The 12,419-nt window shown below is 48.2% G+C and overlaps 1 protein-coding gene across 1 annotated transcript in view; it reads left to right on the forward strand.

Moving 5' to 3' along the window:
- Positions 1–5,680: 5,680 nt before the first annotated feature.
- Positions 5,681–12,419, forward strand: part of LOC137528057 (peptidoglycan recognition protein 1-like) — a 76,171-nt gene continuing 69,432 nt past the window's right edge. The window contains exon 1 of the mRNA XM_068249295.1: positions 5,681–5,861. The gene's annotated coding sequence lies outside the window, so the exon portion shown is untranslated. The remainder of the gene's footprint in view (positions 5,862–12,419) is intronic.

Genomic DNA, 12,419 nt, shown 5'->3' on the forward strand with positions numbered 1-12,419 from the left:
ATGGCGGAATGAACGGGAGGGCGCAGATGGCATCCTCCATGGATCTGGATTATGAAAAGATATTTAACTTTTTTCACATTTGTGGCCTCGGAAGTCCTATATAAAAAAAAATATATTATTTTTATGTGCTGAGTGTGGGAAATCTGAAAAAAACCTTTAAAAAACATTTCCCACGCCAATATCCTATGTAAATGATCCAACGAATAATGTATCCCTTTATGTTGCGATCTTCAATTAAGTTGATTGAAGATCTCCGATGCCCCCCACATAGCAGAGAATGCGTCCTTTGGGACGCATAGCTGCCGGCTCTGCTGTCTCTCCCCGCCTGCCACCCTCAGCTAGGCTGGCACCCAGTGCACCCATGGGTGCACTGGGTGCCAGCCTAGGTGGGGGTTGACAGGTGCAGGCAGGTGGGGAGTGTCACAGGACCCCTAGTGACTGGAACGCAAATTGCCTTCCAATCGGTTTCAGCACACAGACCATGCAAGCTGTGGTCACAGGCGGTGCGCAGAAACCACTGGAATTTTGGCAGCAGACCGACTAGAAGGGAGCCTGTGAGTTACGGTAATTACAAATTACACACTATTTCAGGGTATAACTGCCACCACCTCTGTTACCATGGGACAGAGGAGCCCACTGACTGGCTAGAAAGTCTAGACCTGCAAATAAAAACGGTTAAACACACTCTATTCTGTCTAGCTAGCGACAATAGTAGCGTCTTTCCAGAGATCCGGGTTCAGTTCTGTGTATGGCTGAATAATAGGGTAGCGGAATAAACAAACTGACGTTAGCGTCGGTTTATTAAAATGCAATATAAATAATTAATATATACAGAAAATCGTTAAAATCAACAATTATAGAGACAAATGATAACACAGTAAAGAAAATAAAAATGGAGAAAAACGGATACTTAAAGTTCGTGGAAATATGTCCTTTCTGGGAAAATCTGAGCACATGGAAAATGTCCTTTGTTCCAGTTCAGGAAAATGGCCGCCATCCACATGGTCCTCTGGCTGGCTTGATCAGGTGATGGTACATAGGGGAGGACTGAGGGAGGAGTCCCTCGCAGACACTTTTGAATAAGGTACATCTTTGGGTGGAGTCTCCCAGGGGCTGGACAGGGGCGGTTAATCTCCTGGGTGGGTTTCCCATGCCCACCAAATATGACATTTGTCATATCTCGGCTTACGCTTTCTGCACACACATGACCCTCACAGAGTCATATTCCTCAGAATATGACAGTTCATAAGATACCAAACTTGGGCGAGTTTGCATGCCCGGTTACGGAATAGTGAAATACCTCAAGTTCTGGATATGTCAGTGGCCCCAATTTAGTATCAAAATATTCACAAGATCCGGACCAGCAGAATGAGATAACTTTCACATCTTTCCTATGAATGGTATTCCTAAAACATGCAAAAAATCATAAACTCCATGTACTTCTTAAGCTGGCTGAATGGCTCCGGTAGGTCTGAGCCTGAGCAGGGAAAGCTTCTTCTAAATGAACAAACTTTTGGTGTTTTACACCTCTGGCTTATTAACATCTAAGCATGAGATCAGCTTGGACAAGCTTTGGCACCTCTGTGAAGGCCCAGATCCTAGTCATATGCTAATTACAAATCACAGGTCTTTTCAGTGAGCATACTTGCTCTTATGAAAAGAAACTCGCTGAGAGGAAGAGAGAGTCTAGGTTGCTCCAGGTAGCCCCTACACAACCAATCCAGATTCTATTGATCTTAATCGCAATCGATGCAGAAAATCGATTGCGATCGCATTTTTTCACAGGCGGTTCAAGGACGTCATCGGCGGCAACCGTCCGTGACAGCCCCCCCCCCCTTTGACGGAGGCTAGACAAAAACCCGCAAGATGTGTGGCATTGCCGCTAACCTGCGAGATCTGGTTTAGTTCCCCATTGCAACGGGATAGCCCGTCGGCGTTCTGGTGTCGGCTGGCTGCCTGCCTTGTGTTGAATCATGAAGTCGTACTGCTGCAATGACAGGCTCCAACGTAAGAGCTTGCCATTGGTCCCAGCAGTGCGGTTCAGCCAACTCAGGGGATTATGATCGGTAATGATCGTGAAGGAGTGGCTGTACAGATATGATTGCAGTTTCTGTAGGGCCCACACGATCGCTAGGCACTCCTTTTCAGTAGTGGAGTAGGCTACCTCTCGGGGCAGGAGCTTCTGGCTCAGGTAAAGGATAGGGTGTTCATCTCCCTTTCCATCCACCTGGCTGAGGACTGCGCCGAGACCGTAGTCTGAGGCATCGGTTTGCACAATGAACCGACGACTGAAATCCGGGGCTTGCAGCACAGGGGCGCTTGCGAGCGCCTGCTTCAAGGCCTGGAAGGCACTCTCACACTCAGGGGTCCAGCTAATAATCTTGGGGTGTTTCTTGCTAGTGGCATCGGTCAGGGGCTTTGCGAGGGTACTATAGGCTAGAACAAATTTCCTATAGTAGCCCGCAGTCCCCAGGAACTCCTGGACCTGTTTCTTTGTGATAGGCCAAGGCCATGCCAGGATGGCGTCGACCTTTCCCATGTCAGGTTGCAGGGTATTACCCCCCCACCCGGTCACCTAAGTACTGCACCTCGGTCATGCCAATCTGACACTTACTCGGCTTAACCGTCAGATTGGCTCTGGCCAGCCTCTCTAGTACCCGAGACAGGTGTTTGAGGTGTTCTTCCCAGGTGGGGCTGAACACTGCAATATCATCCAGGTACGCTACAGCGAACCCTTGCATTCCCTCCAGCAGGTCCTTCACGGCCCGCTGAAACGTGGCAGGTGCATTCTTCATCCCAAAAGGCATCATCGTGAACTCGAAGAGGCCGAAAGGGGTGATGAAGGCCGACTTTTGCACGCGTTGGGTGCACGCGGTATCTGCCAGTACCCCCTGCTCACATCCATGATTGAGAGGTACCTGGCGGCCGCCAGGGTATCTAACAACTCATCGATGCGAGGCATGGGGTAGGCGTCTGTAGTAGTGATGGCAATTAACTTCCTGTAGTCCACGCAGAACCGAGTTGTCTGGTCCTTTTTGGGGACCAGGACAACTGGGGCTGCCCAGGCACTGCAGGACTTTTGAACGACCCCTAGCTCTAGCATCTCCCTCACCTCTTTCTGCATGCCTGCTTGCACCTCCGGAGAGACACGGTAAGCGGATTGCTTGATGGGGGGATGGGTTCCTGTATCCACTTGATGAACTGCCAGACGGGTTCGCCCTGGGATACCTGAGAAGATGTGCTGGTATGGGGCCAGCACCCCTTGTAGCTGTTCTGTCTGGGATGGAGAGAGTTGCAGGTTGACATTTATGTCACCGTCCAACTCGTGGGTGTCAGCCAGCAGATCTAAAAGGGGGTCTGCCTCTCCCTGCTCTAACCGGCTGCACACTGGCAACACATAGTTGACCCTGTCATGGTGGGCCTTCAGCATGTTGACATGGAAGCTTTTCTGTTTCCTGCCTCCCATGTTCACTAGGTACGTCAGGGGGTTTAAACGATTCACTATGGTGTAGGGTCCCTCCCAGGCAGCTTGCAACTTGTTCTGTCTCACGGGGAGGAGGGCATACACTTTGTCACCTATTTCAAATGACCGCTCTCCAGCAGTGTGGTCATACCATACTTTTTGTTTGGCCTGAGCCTGGGCCAGGTTTTTGGTCACCATTGCTGTCAGGGACTCCATTTTGTCCCTGAACTTGAGAACATAATCAACTACGGAGACATCTGTGGGGTCACCCTTGCCCTCCCACGTCTCCCGCATCAATTGTAGGGGTCCTCGGACATTCCTACCATACAGGAGTTCAAACGGGGAGAACCCGGTTGATTCCTGCAGCACCTCCCTGTATGCAAACAACAGATGAGGCAGGTATCGCTCCCAGTCCCCACCTTGCGACTCAACAAACGTGGTCAGCATCTGCTTCAGCGACCCCTTAAATCTTTCACACAGTCCATTGGTCTGCGGGTGGTAGGGACTGGAAACAATGTGCGTCATCTGTATCTTTGTACACAGGGCCTCCATGAGTTCGGACATAAACTGGGATCCCTGATCAGAGAGCATTTCCGCAGGGAACCCGACTTGGGAGAAGATGTTAAGTAGCGCATCCGCTACCTTGTCCGCCCTCAGGGAGGAAAGTGCCATGGCCTTAGGATAGCGGGTGGCGTAATCCACCACCGTCAGGATGTACCTTTTGCCACTGCTGCTGGGAGTGGGCAATGGTCCAATTATGTCGACTGCCACTCTGCGAAAGGGCTCACCTATGATTGGCAGTGGACACAAGGGAGCTTTGCGGGGATTCCCAGCCCTCTTTACCTTTTGGCAAATGGTACATGAGCGGCAGTAGTTCGTCACATCTATCCGCATTCTAGGCCAGTAGAAATGTCCCTGGATACGATCAAGTGTCCTGCGGATTGCTAAGTGCCCTGCCGGGGGAATGTCATGTGCGGACTTCAGCACATGCTCCCGGAAGGCACTAGGCACCACAAGCAACTTGGCACCCACACTCATTTCACCTTCGGTGGGGTGTATAGGCTCACTGTACAACTTCCCACCTTTCCAGTATACCTTGAATGTAGCCTCGTCTGTGAGGGGCTCAGAAGCCTGTCTTCTGAGTGCCTCGAGGCTAGGGTCAGTCTGGAGTGCTTGCACAAATGCAGCACTCTCGCTTTCAGCCAGCTGGCCCGTTGCATATGTGGTCAGTGGCCGAATGGTACCATCCCTGTGGTCAGAGGAGGGGGAGGAGGCCAGAACCCCCTCCACCTGTTCTGAGCTCAGGTTCTGAGCAGTACGGCTGCGTGTTACTGCTAGCACAGGTATACCTTCAAAATGGCACAGATTGGCATTACTCACATCATTGCTACAGGCATTAATGACAGTGACAGGTATAGGAACATTTTCATCACAGACAGTTTGTACATCAAACACAGGTACCTTTGACTCAGGTACTATTGAACCCGGTACCCTTGAACTGGGCACGTTCAACCCACCTTCCCCCCGTTCTTGCCCCCGGGTGCAAAGTACCTGGGTGTGGTCAGAGAGCCCGTCTCTGTCCTGGCATTCTGAGGGGCTTGGGGCAGGTTCATAATAGGACACAAGCTTGCCCAGGTCGGTCCCCAACAAAACTGGGACCGGCAGTTGGTCCAGAACCTTCTCTTGAACCCCCACCGCCCAGTCGATGGACACCCGAGCCTGGGAAATGTGAGAAAGAGTGCCCCCCACTCCAGTGAGGGTAAGGTATTTGTCAGGGATGATGTTTTCTGTTGGGACTAGGTGCGCATGCACCAGAGTGACATCCGCTCCAGTGTCGCAGAAACCGGTGACAAGCTGGTTATTCACTGTAACCAGCTGGTGATTGCTTGTGGTGGAGTGGATCCTTTCCCCACCAGCGAACATGATATTGGTGGGTACTCCAGGCTCGGGTGCGCTGGCTGGCCGTGTTTGCCGTGGGCGAGGTGCTGGCGGTGCTGGTGCTGGCGTTGTCTTCCTCCGCTCTGGGCAGTTGAATTTCAGGTGTCGGGGCTTGCGGCAGTAGTGACAGGTGATCCCACCAGGTGCTGCAGGCCTGGGCGTAGCAGCTGCGCTGGGTGGCCTCTGTGGCGGACGGTTCACAGGGGCAGGAGAGTCTGCCACAATATTGGGCGGACCTCCTCTCCAGCTGGAAGGTGCAGTCCTGCGTGTGTCAGGCACCTGGGTAGTCGCAAAGGTTTCAGCAAGGTCTGCAGCGACAGTTGCTGATGCAGGCTTGCGCTCCAGCACAAACTGTCGTACATCAGCAGGGCAAATGTTCAGAAACTGTTGTAGAACTATCAAGTCCTCCAGGACATCATAAGACCCTTTAGTGAGGCCTAGAGTCCACTGGCGGAGTGTGGTGAGTAGACTGATGATTACATCTCGATAAGAGTCAGAAGATTGTTTCTGCCAGGACCTGAACCTTTTGCGATATGCTTCTGGCGTCAGCTGGTATTTAGTAATGATAGAGTCTTTTATAGCTGCATAATCATTATCTTTTTCCGCAGGTAACTCTGCGAAAGCATCAAGCACTTTGTCCCATGCCCACCAAATATGACATTTGTCATATCTCGGCTTACGCTTTCTGCACACACATGACCTTCACAGATTTATATTCCTCAGAATATGACAGTTCATAAGATACCAAACTTGGGCGAGTTTGCATGCCCGGTTACGGAATAGTAGAATACCTAAAGTTCTGGCTATGTCAGTGGCCCCAATTTAGTATCAAAATATTCACAAGATCCGGACCAGCAGAATGAGATAACTTTCACATCTTTCCTATGAATGGTATTCCTAAAACATGCAAAAAATCATAAAATCCATGTACTTCTTAAGCTGGCTGAATGGCTCCGGCAAGTCTGAGCCTGAGCAGGAAAAGCTTCTTCTAAATGAACAAACTTTTGGTGTTTTACACCTCTGGCTAATTGACATCTAAGCGTGAGATCAGCTTGGACAAGCTTTGGCACCTCTGTGAAGGCCCAGATCCTAGTCATATGCTAATTACAAATCACAGGTCTATTCAGTGAGCATACTTGCTCTTATGAAAAGAAACTCGCTGAGAGGAAGAGAGAGTCTAGGTTGCTCCAGGTAGCCCCTACACAACCAATCCAGATTCTATCAATCTTAATCGCAAACGATGCAGAAAATCGATTGCGATCGCATTTTTTCAAGGGCGGTTTAAGGACACCGTTGGCGGCCACGCAACCGTCCGTGACAGGGAGAGACAGCAGCGGAGCCGGCAGCTTCACGTCCTGCTCAGGACGCATTCTCTGCTATACTAACGGTTCATGAATGAGCCGGATCTTTTTAATAAATTGACTCTTTTCTTTGAAACTTTAAAATAGATTTTCTCAAAAAGTATAAGGTCTTTAAAAAAAAAAAAAAAAGTCCTCTTTTTCCCACTATTCCACTTAACATTCCCAGCAATTTTGGTGTTTCTAGCATTTAAAGGGGCTTTGCTATTAACCGCTAAAGTCGGTGGGGGTTTATTTTCCCACGGTCAGAAGGAGAATTTACATCAAAACTTTTAAATCGATTTTCTCAAAAACTATAAGGTATTTTTGAACATTTTTTTCCTCTTGTTCCCACTGCTCTACTTAACATTCCCAGCAATTTTGGTGTTTCTAGCCTTTAAAGGGGCTTTGCTATTAACCGCTAAATTCGGCGGGCGTTTAATTTTCCCACGGTCAGAAGGAGATCCTTAAAATCAATTTTCTCAAAAACTATAAGCTCTTTTTGAATTTTTCCCCCTCTTTTAGTCACTGAAAAAACTCAGGTGTTAGACACCTTGAAACATCTTTTCCATCACTTTTGTGGCCAGCATAAATGTTTCTAGTTTTCAAAGTTCGCCTCCCCATTGAAGTCTATTGCGGTTCGCGGAAGTTCACGCGAACCGAACCTTTTGCGGAAGTTTGTGAACCTAAAATCGGAAGTTCGGGCCACTTCTATATATCACCATGGATAGGTGTCATGTGACTGCAGTGAGCCTAGAGCTCTAGCAGGAAGGTAAGATGCTGCTGGGGAGACACAAGGATGCAAGCTGGAGTGAGGACAGGTCGCTATGCTTTACGGTGCACTATCATTGTGCACTTTGCAGGGGGGTGGGGGCCCAAACACATTTATCAATGTGTCATAGTAAATCACCCACAGATAAGCTGCAATCCCCCCCCCCCCCCCCCCACACACACACACACACACATTTGTGTGTAAAAAAGTTGGCTTATCAATGGTTATATAATGTAATAAGTAACAAAACCCTTGTAGCATAACAACAGGGTACTCTCAAGCTCAATTATTTATTTTTGTTGGGAGCTGAATGAACCAGAATTTACATCACACCGACATGGCTGCTGCGTGCACCTCACAGTTAAAACTGAACTCCTTACATTGAAAATAATAATGTTAGACTTTAGTAAAGTTCTATTTACCATTGCTACCACACATAAAATTTACAGTATTATCTCTAGAGTTTATTTTCAGATCAGGTTCACTTTAAGGTAAATAGAACACTTGCAGTCAGAAATTTAAACAGTCCATGGTTGAAAAAGCACAAAACCACAGGGCATAGTTTTACAGATTTTGTTACACATTCCACTTGGCGTGCAGGGCCGTTATATGGAGTTACAAAAACAAAATGTTGGCAGTTTTGCTGTGGTTCTTCAGCAGCAAGTAAACTTTGCTAAAGGGGTCTTTTAAGACATTATTTTCTTAAATGTTTGGCGTGTAGAATGCATCAGGATGGGGGTCTATCATACATCTTAGTAATGCTGCTAGATGTTCCCCTAAATTCAAAGCCTAGTCAACATCTATCAACTTAAAAAAACAAGGGATAACTGAAAAAAAAAATCCTCCAGCAGCCCACTTTTTACAATGTCAGAAGACTCTTATTCAAAGTTTTTTGGTTTGTCGCAGTGGGCTCAATTCTGGTAGCTGTAACGGGAACAGGGTATGGGTTGCGTTTTGCCCTCTGGGGTGGGCTTTCAGAGCTGTCAGACAGGCGACACAGTTCTTTTCAGGTTCACCAACACCTTTATTGGCACACGTGCAAGGCTGTTTACAATATGTACAGGCAGGTAACAAAACCAAAATAAAATCCTAGCCGTCTGGCTGCTAACTAACTTAAACAAAATAAGTAAGGCTGTCTATTGCACTATGAACAGAAAAGTAGCACACTGACCAGAACAATACCTGTTTCGGTTTCTCTGAGCTCACAGAGCAGACCTGCAAAGCTCCTGCTCTAACACCAGCAGCCCCGGAGTGAGCAGCTGCCCGCCCACTTTTCCTTTCTTTTAACTCATCTCCCAGGTCAGCTCCAGCTGCCCTAATTATGCAAACAAACCTGCATAATAGAGAGACCTGGGAGAAAAGTACCTCCCCTCCAGCACTGTTCCCATTAACTCTTTCTTCACCATGCCACATACCCCCCCCCCCCCCTTGTTTCAACCTCAGTGTTGAAACACCGCCTGCCACCAGGCAATGAACACGGGAGAGAGCATCTGCATTTGCCATGAGAGTTCCAGGGCGGTGTTCAACGCTGAAGGAGAAATCCTGCAAGGTAAGGAACCACCTGTTTACCCTACTATTGGTCTCCTTCTTTAAAGCCATCCACTTTAAAGGTGCATGGTCTGTTATCAGGATAAAGTGGCGCCCAAGAAGATAATACTTTAGCTCCTCTAAGGCCCACTTTATCGCCAAGCACTCCTTTTCAATCACCGCGTAGTTTTTCTCGTGCTTATTTAATTTCCGGCTCAGATAAACTACTGGGTGTTCCTCTTCACCATGGACCTGAGACAAGACTGCCCCTAACCCTACCCCTGAGGCATCCGTCTGCACCACAAACTCCTTAGAGAAATCAGGGGAGTACAACACAGGATGGGAACACAAGGCCTGTTTCAATTCTTTAAATGCCTCTTCTGCTTCAGAAGTCCACCTTACAGTCACATTCTCCTTGCCTTTAGTCAAGTCAGTCAGGGGAGCTGCGAGTGTGGAAAAGTGTGGAATAAAGCGTCTGTAATATCCTGTGATGCCCAGGAAAGTGCGGACCTGTCTCTTAGTGGAAGGGCGAGGCCAGCCCTTAATGGCCTCTGTTTTGTTTAACTGGGGTTTCACTACCCCCCGTCCTATCGTGTACCCCAAATATCTAGCCTCTTCCAACCCTATGGAGCATTTTTTTGGATTGGCAGTAAACCCCACCTCTCGAAGGGCATCAAGCACCATTTGTACCTTCTGTAGATGTGTACCCCAGTCTTCACTATGGATGACCACATCGTCCAAATAAGCAGCAGCAAACTGCTGCATGGGCCTCAAAATTTTGTCCATCGCTCGCTGGAACGTGGCTGGAGCATTTTGTAACCCAAAAGGCATTACCCGATACTGGAATGACCCTTCTGGGGTTACAAAAGCAGTTTTTTCTCTTGCCTCCTCGCTTAAAGGGATCTGCCAATACCCTTTTGTTAAATCTAGAGTAGTCAAATACCGAGCATTTCCCAACCTATCGATCAATTCGTCTACCCGGGGCATGGGATACACTTAAAACTTTGTTACGGAGTTGAGTTTTCGAAAATCATTACAAAAACGCCAACTCCCATCGGGTTTTGGCACTAACACAATGGGATTACACCAGTTACTACTGGACTCCTCGATCACCCCCAAGTTTAACATTTTTTTTACCTCTGCTGACACTGCTTTCCGTCTGGCCTCTGGAATCCTGTAAGGCTTCAGTCTTACAGTGACCCCCGGGTCTGTCACAATGTCATGGGTCGTCACCGTCGTCCGTCCAGGGTGTTCTGAGAACACCCCTTTATTCTTGAGAAGAAAATCTTTAACCTCCTGTTTCTGTACAGGTGACAGGGTCTCAGCCACTGTAACTTCTGGCACCTCGGATGCCTCAGAGGAAGAAGGGACAGGATCAGCCACCAGGGACACTCTCTCCTTCCATGGTTTAAGCAGATTTATATGATAAATCTGCTCAAGTTTCCTTTTCCCAGGTTGTAGGACCTTATAGTTTACCTCGCCCACCCGCTCAATTATTTCGAAAGGTCCCTGCCATTTGGCTAAGAACTTACTTTCCACTGTAGGGACTAACACCAACACCCTATCCCCTGGTGAGAAAGTACGGGTTCTTGCACTCCGGTTGTACACTCTTTCCTGAGCCAGCTGGGCCTGCTCTAGATGGTCTCTTACAATAGGCATTACTGCCGCAATGCGATCCTGCATATCCGCTATATGCTGGATGATACTGCGGTAGGGAGTCTGTTCTGTCTCCCAAGTCTCCTTTGCAATATCAAGGAGGCCTCTAGGGTGTCTGCCATATAACAACTCAAAGGGTGAAAACCCCGTAGAAGACTGAGGTACCTCCCGGATTGCAAACAGGAGATAGGGAAGTAAGCAGTCCCAATTTTTCCCATCTTTATCCACCACTTTTCTCAGCATACTTTTTAGAGTTTTGTTGAACCTCTCCACCAATCCATCTGTCTGTGGATGGTAGACTGAGGTGCGCAATTGGGTCACTTTAAATAATTTACATAATTCCTTGGTTACTCTGGACATAAATGGGGTCCCCTGATCAGTTAGGATTTCGTTAGGTATTCCCACCCTGCTAAATACCTGAACCAATTCTTTGGCAATTGTCTTGGCAGAGGTATTCCGCAGGGCGATGGCTTCCGGATATCGAGTTGCGTAATCGACAATAACTAGGATATGCTGATGTCCCCGAGCCGTCCTGATCAGGGGGCCCACCAAGTCCATGGCAATCCTCTGGAAAGGGGTCTCTATAATAGGAAGGGGAACCAATGGGCTCCGAAAATGAGATTGGGGTGCCGATTTCTGGCATATCGGGCAAGACTCACAAAAATTCTTTATGTCCTGGTGCACCCCAGGCCAAAAAAATCTTTGCAGCACCCTCTCTGTGGTTTTTTCGGTTCCCAGGTGTCCCCCCAACACATGACCATGGGCCAGGTCCAGAACCAACTGGCGATAAGGCTTTGGAACCACTAACTGTTCTATAATATCCTCACTCTTTTTACACACACGATATAGTAATTCTTGATTTATGGCCATAAAGGGATAGGCTACTCTATCACCGGGGTCAACCGGCTGCCCATCAATCATTATTACATTCTGGCGTGCTTTAGTTAAGGTGGGGTCCCTCAACTGCGCTGTTCCAAAATTGTCTCTACGCACATTTAAATCCCCAAAAGTTACACCACTCCCCGACTCCGCCAGGGGCTGTTCACCGTTGGAGGTAGAGGGAACTTCTCCAGGGTCCTCTAATTCCCCTGCCATGACTGACAAAGGAAAAGCAGTAGGACCGTGGGGAACCCCCTCAGAATGCTTAACGTCCGACTCTGGGGGACACTTCGTCATTACCCACCAACTGCCAAAAATGAGGAAAATCTCTCCCTATTATAGCTGCATACCATAAATGGGGTACAACTCCTACCTCATGAGTTACTTGTCCCAGCGGGGTAGCAAACTCAGCGGTTGCCACTGGGTACTCCCGAGTATCCCCATGTACACATATCACCCCAACTTTTTTTGATTGCAGATTCTCAGGAGAAATAACATCGGCCCTCACCAATGTTACCAAACTACCTGAGTCAAACAAAACATGTACACTTTTGTCATTAATAAATAGCTGTCCCATATGTTTTTCAGCTGCCACTGCTGACCATGCCGGGTTGGCAAACAAAGAAAGTTTTCTAGCACCGAAATCACACTGCATGGCCTCATCCACTAAAGGACAGTCTGCAGCTATATGTCCCAGTTCCCTGCAACGAAAACATTTATATCTTTCATAGTCTTTTGGTACAACCCTTCCTGGCCGGGAACGCCATTCATTAGAGCTTGCACCTGCAGTCTCTCCCAGTGTCCTCTCTTTCAGTGACCGCCCGCCCATTACCCCATTCTCAGGCTT

Source organism: Hyperolius riggenbachi, chromosome 8, assembly GCF_040937935.1.
Source record: "Hyperolius riggenbachi isolate aHypRig1 chromosome 8, aHypRig1.pri, whole genome shotgun sequence".
NCBI classification, from domain to species: Eukaryota; Metazoa; Chordata; class Amphibia; order Anura; family Hyperoliidae; genus Hyperolius; species Hyperolius riggenbachi.